The sequence below is a fragment of the Rhinatrema bivittatum genome, chromosome 4, assembly GCF_901001135.1.
Source record: "Rhinatrema bivittatum chromosome 4, aRhiBiv1.1, whole genome shotgun sequence".
NCBI classification, from domain to species: domain Eukaryota; kingdom Metazoa; phylum Chordata; class Amphibia; order Gymnophiona; family Rhinatrematidae; genus Rhinatrema; species Rhinatrema bivittatum.
Window position 1 is genome coordinate 377905250 of NC_042618.1, and position 7660 is coordinate 377912909.

The window sequence follows — 7660 nt, forward strand, 5'->3', positions numbered from 1 at the left end:
TGGGAGGCAATGGAAAAGGATATTGCTGTAAAAAAATACTGACCAACTCTTTTTCACTTCATGTTTCTTTGAGCTTGCTGGTTGACTGAGTCACCTCTAATGTTGGTGACTCAGTTGATTCATGCATTTGTTTTGAAAAAATGTGCTACAGTATTAATTCTGTAAGCATAATGTTATAGAAATCACCTTCTAAAGAGGCTTACCTATCCACTTAAAGGTGACCTAGAATCTTACAATATGATCTGAAAGTCTTACTGTATTTGGATTGAGGGAACAAGGTGATGGGCTAATATTAGTCATTTTGCTTTTTTGGTTTCTCCTTTTTCCTGGTAGAACTGTTTGATCTACTATATATAATTAATGCATGCCTAATGAAAATGATGCAATTTTTATTTATTTATTTATTTAAATTTCTTATATACCGGCATTCGCGATGGGAGTCGCATCATGCCGGTTTACAAATAACAAGGTGTGACAACAGAATAAATACTTAATAACTTAAAAACATTAACATGTGATAGAAGAATAAGGTAGCAGTTACAATAAAACAGGGATAAAATGCAACTTGGAATGAAGAGAAGGCAAAAGAGAGATTAACACTGAGATAACAAAAGAATGACCAAGGTAAATAGAACCAAGGTAAATAAACCTTTACTTGTGTTATATATTTACTTTACTTGTGTTATATATCTTAAAAAAATAAAAAGCTTTTTCTCCTATTCAAAACTTGCTCCAAAATTGTGAGTGAAACTATCCCAGTATTTTCAATAGGAACAACACAAGCATCAAACTGGAGACATTTTTGCACTGGAGTACAATGTTGATTAAACCTCTGTATTTGGCACTAAGGAAAACAGCAGCTTACATTGTTACAAATTCTATCATAGTAGCATTATGTAACTATCAAAACCTAAAGCTCTTTAGTGAAGAGACAGAGACACATGGAACATCTGTAGGCCTATGGTAAAGAGGTGTGACCTAGCCTGAACTAGACTAAAGACAGCAGCTCTAGCAATCAACTTAAAGGAATATCTTTATACCATTCCCAGCAGTAGGCAATGGTTTATCTATTCCTCACGACAGTTCCATTCCTCTTGCATATTTTTCTTCTTTAGCAAATGACCAATCCAAACATATAATTGTGAGCTGCACCATAACCTATGCCATCATCTTCTCTTACTCAGTTTCACTTTATTCACTGATCCATAACACAGCCCATAGCTGCTTCAAATGCACAGTCAGTCGCCATGGTGAGGAACTGCAGTTTATCTGGGACTAGATGCAGCAATTTTTAATCTGGGGATAGGAACTCTTCTTACCAACCAAAGAGAGGTTTTAAATCATTAGCAGCAGATCTGTTATAAGTCACGAGGGTCTAATTTTCAAAGGACTTATGTTCAGATTTCCACAGGTACCTGCTACATTTTGGCCAAAATGAACCTGGTACACTGGCAGAATTTCCTTTCATCTTAAAATTTCCTTTACACTTTTTATTGCTTGTTCCCATGCTCAGAGTTGATTAGAAAAGGAGGATTGGCCTGCCAATGAGAACAGTGAGCTACATGACAGAAGATCTCCTGGGACTCACAAGTTCAAAACGTCTCTGCAACTTGACTGACTGAGTGCAAATGGACAAGTCACTTTATCTTCCTATGCTACAGCTTTCTCAAATGTAAATAACTGAAAAGCTAGATTTGCTGTGAAATATGATCATTTGAACAATGTTCTGTCCTGTCAACCATATTGATTCATCTAGCCATGTTATGTAGCAATTTGCTATGATCTCTGTGCTGTAAATTGTATGTAATACTTTTCAACTGGACTAACCACTATTACCTGCTTTGAAGTGACTGACCAACCATGAAAAGCAGAATAGAAATTGTACATTAAATTAAATCATGCAGATTAGGCAGCAAAGTTTATATCCATGCTCTCTGTGTGTTCCAGATATTTTATAATTATGAAGCACCTTAGGCTCTGGATTGCAAGTGTGTAGGGTTGCCAGCTGGATCCAAATTTTCAGGAGAGATTGATCCAATCACCGAATGCAGGGACTTATAGTCTTCCCTTTCTTAGGGACTTCAATTGAGAAATTAGAGCTTCAAGTCCCTGCTTGCAATGAGGTAAAACATGGCTTTAATAAACCTGAAAATCTGGTCCCAGTTGGCAAGCCTATAAGTATAATATGAACGCTTCCTATTCTCTCCGTCACAGGTCACTGTAGTACATTATGGACTGATGGACAGAATACTGGAAGCTGTTCTTAATGGTTTGAAGAATATAGTGCAGATAGGAAGGCCTATGAAGAAGGATAAACAACCATGAACAGGAAAAATAAATGTTATTGCGTTTTACATTTCTTTTCATTTGTTTGACTTTTGCAGACTTAATTTAAGAGAGATCCAACTCTAAATTTGCATGGCAATGAGTACATTTTCTGAAAACGTTTTTTGATTGAGAGTCTGTTACAATTCCTCTTGGTATGTGTATTTGTGTGTGTTATAGCTGTGGTGGGGAGGGGATGTGTGTTACAGTTCTCAGGAGCAGGGTGTGTGTGTTTGTATTACAGTTTCTCCAGAGGGGTGGGTGTTATAATTGTTCTGGAGGTGGGGGGGTGTTATAGTTGCTGGGATGGGGTTTGATATATTCCAGTTGCTCTGGAATTGTTTATGTGAAGGTTGCAGTTGCGCTGGAGGGAGTGTGGGGATTCTGTGTGACAGTTGTTCTGTAGAATGTGTGTGTCTGTGTGTGTGTGCTACACCATCTTCTTCCACCACACACTCTCAGTCAACCTTCCTGCATACTCTCCACTTCACTCTCTCCCCACTACTACTTCTCCCCATGCTATCTCTCCCAACACTCTGTCCTCCACACATTCTCCCTATCCCACACACTCTCTTCCCTATGCCGAGACCCCATGCTCTTACTACATTTGCCCCCACATGGCTGCCAGTATCTGGCCTATCAGACAGCAGGCAGGAGCCTGAGGAGAGACATTGGTTGAGCTGGCATGCAGCAACAGTGACAGCAGCCCTGAACAAGGAAGGACTGCATGGGAACAGCTTCTGGATTTTCTGTGTACTTAGCTGTTGGAACCTAGGGACTCCCATCAGTCCCACTACTCCAGCCACCAGCTTCATGTCTTCAGCTACTGGAATGTGGGGAACCCCACCAGCCTTGCTGCTCTAGCCACTGACTCCTTCATGTCTTCAGCTGGCAGAACCTGGGAAGCCCCACCAGCACCATTGCGCTGACTGCCATCACACACCTTCTCTGTTTCTTCACCTGCCCACTAGTCCCTGTCTGTGATGGACAGACCAAAAACACAAGTGCTTTTTTTACTTTAGAAAACACATTAAAATATCCTTGGAATCTACATTGCTTTTCCAGAGATCTCTTGGGATGTGCTGCTGTTTAAAAAGAAATATGAAACATCAACAACATTTCCTATTTCAGCATTTTGTTTTGGTTTGTTGTCAAAATGAATTGAAAGAAGAAATGAACAAAATGCTATGTTTTTGTTTCATTTCATGCCACCATTTTAGGAAACCCAGGCTTTCTCCTATACCTAGCCCCCCCCCCCCCCCCCCCCAAGCCTTCATGGTCCTCTGTGGGCCCCCAGCATCAGCACTATACCCACACACCAAACCCTCTGGGCCCTCTCTTATTCTATCCATGGTATTTAAATATAGCAAGAACAATCCTTAGTTGCTTCTGTCCTGCCACTACTGTTTTTCAAAATGGTGCCTGCTAACCTAAGACCAACCCCATTTTGAAAAACAACAGTAATGGAGTAGGAGCGACGGGATCACTCCTGCTCCATTTAATCTATGAATGTGGTAAGATGGGATCCAAAAGGACTCGGCAGCGGGAGAGGAGCAAATTAATTGCTGCAGATTGGGTGGGTAGTGCTCCGGACAGACACTTTTGTTTTGTTTTTCCCTATCATTTTTTAAAATTTCATTAAATTTATTCAACATTAAATAAACTAAAAATGAACAAAGGATAAAATGAAATAAACGCTTTCATTGCACACCCCCAGAAATCTCTGAATAAATGTGACACACATTTTTAATAGAATCACTGACATGTCAATCAACCTAACACTTGAATGAGAAGAGGCTTAAAATTATTTTAACAAGGTATTTGGTTTGAATTGATTTGATACCTCCCATTTTAAATGTTACTTAATGACATGTTTGATTTGTGAATTTATGTTTAGTTAGTGATTTTTATGAATTTTATGAATGTTAAAATTTGTAAATCTGCCCTGTACAATATAAATGGAAGAGGCAGAATATAAAATGTTTTAAATAAATAAATAAGAATTAAAAACACACAAACATTATGCAAAATTCTCATGAACAGGAAAAAAAATGAAGAACAAGCAAGGTTTCCTTGGTACAGAATACCATGAAATGAACAAGACAACTGGCTAAACATTTCATACTGGGAAAAAAAAAAATACGCTTCTGACAATCATTGTATAACACTAACTATATTCACAAGTTCCCTTAAGGTATTTTATGTTATTGCTGCAGAAACCAGAGACATTATGGCCCTTCAGGAAGCACAGCTATAAAAATAAATACTGCAGCCTGCAAACTTCATTAGCACTTACAGAGAATACAGAAATCTCGCTGATGTCCAAGAATTTCAAATAGATTCAGGGAAGGAATCCTATTTCTAAGATGATTCAGAATACCTTGAAGCTGATTCATTTAAGGATTTCGCTTTGACAAAAAAAGGGAGGGGGGGGAACGCATTATAAACAGGCTGATAATGTTTTTTGAAATCTTTCACACAGTAGGTCAGAGTATTACTCCATTTTCACTGAGTTGCAATAGTAATGATAACCTGAAAGTCATGAAAAGGGCACACCCAAACACAAAGAAGACATACACAGATTTCTGGAAATGACTAAGGTATTTTGATGCTATCGGAAAGGGGGGGGCAAGAGTTTTGTTATTGTTTCTGAATGTGTAATAGAAGAACCTGAGAACTAAAAGAGACTTGCCTCTTACAAAGGAGTGGAGGGTGTGGTGAACACTAGAAGAGCAACCAAGGGCTCATTTACGTTAAATCTGGTAATAATATTGAGATAGAATTCAGGCAAAATAATGATTTAAAAAAAACCCTTTGCAGAAAACTCTGAAGAATCAAATAGACTATAAGATAATTTAGAGGGTAGAATCATGGAATTCTACGTATGCTATTCAGTCTGACAGGTTTCTGGGGTATATCTGGGAGATCACTGTTGTAGTTTCTCTGTTGCACCAAGGGGCCAATGCAATATTTGTGCGCAGAAAATAGGTGCTTAGTGTTGAGCGCCTGTTTTCCTAACGTGCACCCAGCCACCTCTCCTAGACGTGCGATGCAATATTAGGGGTTGTGCAAAAAAAAGCAGGCACTAGGGAAAATTTGTGCGTCTTTAGCATCTCCTCAGCATTGGGTGCCCAGGAGAGTTGGCTGTCAAGCGGGTTGGGAAAACGAACACTCAATCTATGAGTGACCATTTTCTCCTGCTACCGTCATAGACACATACAAGATAGATGGCCTGGACCATGTATCTTGTATATGTATATTGGGCGTCCAGATTTTGTTTTTCAAAAACTTTATTTATTTATTTATTTTACTCAATCTGCTTTATTTGGTTCCTCCTACTTAGCATTGCTACAATACTATTAGAAGGAATTACAGAAAGCTGGATTTTTCTTTTTTTTCAATTCTCCCTTGAGTGTGGCATAACTTTATGTGGGGATTAGCTAATAGCCTCATCTACTTGGAATTTACATGTGATGAGTGCTATTAGCTATGCGGTGATTTGAATGTGTATTTTGGACATGCTAATTCCCTTCCCCATATTGCTTTGGGGGTTATGGATGTGCGTCCAAAACGCACATCCAATCGCATGTTGAACCAGGTGCTAGCTGCTGCGCATGGTATTGCATCGGCCCCCAAGTGAGAGAACTTTTAACAAAGCAAGGAAATAGTGTTGTATTCAGTTGTTGTGCATATTCAGTAGTAAATCCGAGCTATATATTGCAAAAAATTCCTTAGAGAGGAGATGTGTTCTATTGGTTAGACCGCTGAACCACAATTCAGGAGAAATCCAGGGACAAAACATCAAACTCACTCTGCCAATGATTCTCTGTGACCTATCTCCATTCACTTTTTCTCCATTAGCTTCGTTTCAGTTTTTGTGAGAAATTGAAAATGATTGCCTTTTCATCAATGCTTTTTCCACAGGTTTTAGTACAAAGGGACTGATTTGCCAAGGCTTTTCTCCCTTTCTGTGTCTAGGGGAAGAAAGCCTTAATGAATCAAGGCCCAACTGTTGAAGCTCTAGTGAGAAGTATCTCTCTTTTGTTTTCCATTCATAAAGACACATCTTAGTGTCAGTCAGTTGAGAGAGAGATATTACTTCAGTGTGTTTCAGTCTGGATACATACATATAAGCCCCCTTTTCTATTCATGATGAGAAACTTATGTATTTCTGGATGGATGCATAATACATTTGAGAATCTATGGTGAGTAGGTTGATGCATCATATTCCTCCCTCTCTCTTTCTGTCTTTGAAGCTCAGTGAATATATTACATGCCTCTATAGAAGAGGTGTGAAAAGCAGAATTGCTGATGAAAATTCTCAAGTAATGAGAAGAAAATCTTAGTTACTCATAGGGATGCACATGGAAAAAAATTTGTTTTGTGTCATTCTGTCAGGACCTGAAAAAGTGGCGGAGGGGGGGGCAGGAAGATAACTTTTACGTTTTTTTTTGTTTGGGAGGAGTTTTTTTTAGCATTTATTTCAGCTCAGCAAATGAACCAAACCAAAATAAATATAAAAATGTTTGTTATGAGGTTTTGCCTCTATGCTTTATGCTTTCCTGCTTTATCAATGTTTTGCATCTAACTGGTCATTTCTTATGCTTTATCTTATTTTCTTCATTTGGATCCTTTTTCCATTTTTGAAAGAAGTTCTTTTTGCTATAATAGCCTCTTTCACCTCACCTTTTTATCTTGCCAGCAGTTGTTTGGCCTTCCTTCCGTCTTTTTATTGCATGAGACACATCTGGTCTGAGCTTCTTATATAGTATTTTTAAACGATATCCATGCCTGATGTAAACTCTTAACCTTTTAGTTTTTTCTACTATTTTCCTGCTGGAGCAGTTTTCCTTAATGTCCTCCCTCCAGTTATTGTCAAATATGATTGTGTTATGATCACTGTTGCCAAGTGACTCTACTACTGTTCTGTCTTGCACCAAATTCTACATTCCACTAAGAATTTGGTCTAAAATAGTTTCCCCTCTCACCAAATACTAGAATATTATCTCTATGATGCAGTAATTTATTGCTTCTAGAAACTTTTCTTCCTTAGCATGTCCTAATGTGACATTTATCCAGATAATATTAGATAATTGAAGTCTCCCCTTCTTACTTACTGCCAAATTTGTTAGCTTCCATAATTTCTGTTGACATTTTATCATCTGTTTCTTCATTCTGGCCAGGAGAACAGTAGTATACCCCCACTGTTATATTCTTCACCACACATGGAATTTTTATCCATGCATATTCCACAGTCTCATGCAGGATCTTTATCTTGTTTAATGCTATGCAAGCCCTAACATATAGCACCACCACCTCCACCAATTTGATCCCC

The 7660-nt window shown here is 38.4% G+C and overlaps 1 long non-coding RNA gene across 1 annotated transcript in view; it reads left to right on the forward strand.

The window, feature by feature from the left end:
• Positions 1-2354, forward strand: part of LOC115089539 — a 61635-nt gene extending 59281 nt beyond the window's left edge. The window contains exon 4 of the long non-coding RNA XR_003856150.1: positions 1514-2354. This is a non-coding gene — a long non-coding RNA (uncharacterized LOC115089539). The remainder of the gene's footprint in view (positions 1-1513) is intronic.
• Positions 2355-7660: the final 5306 nt, after the last annotated feature.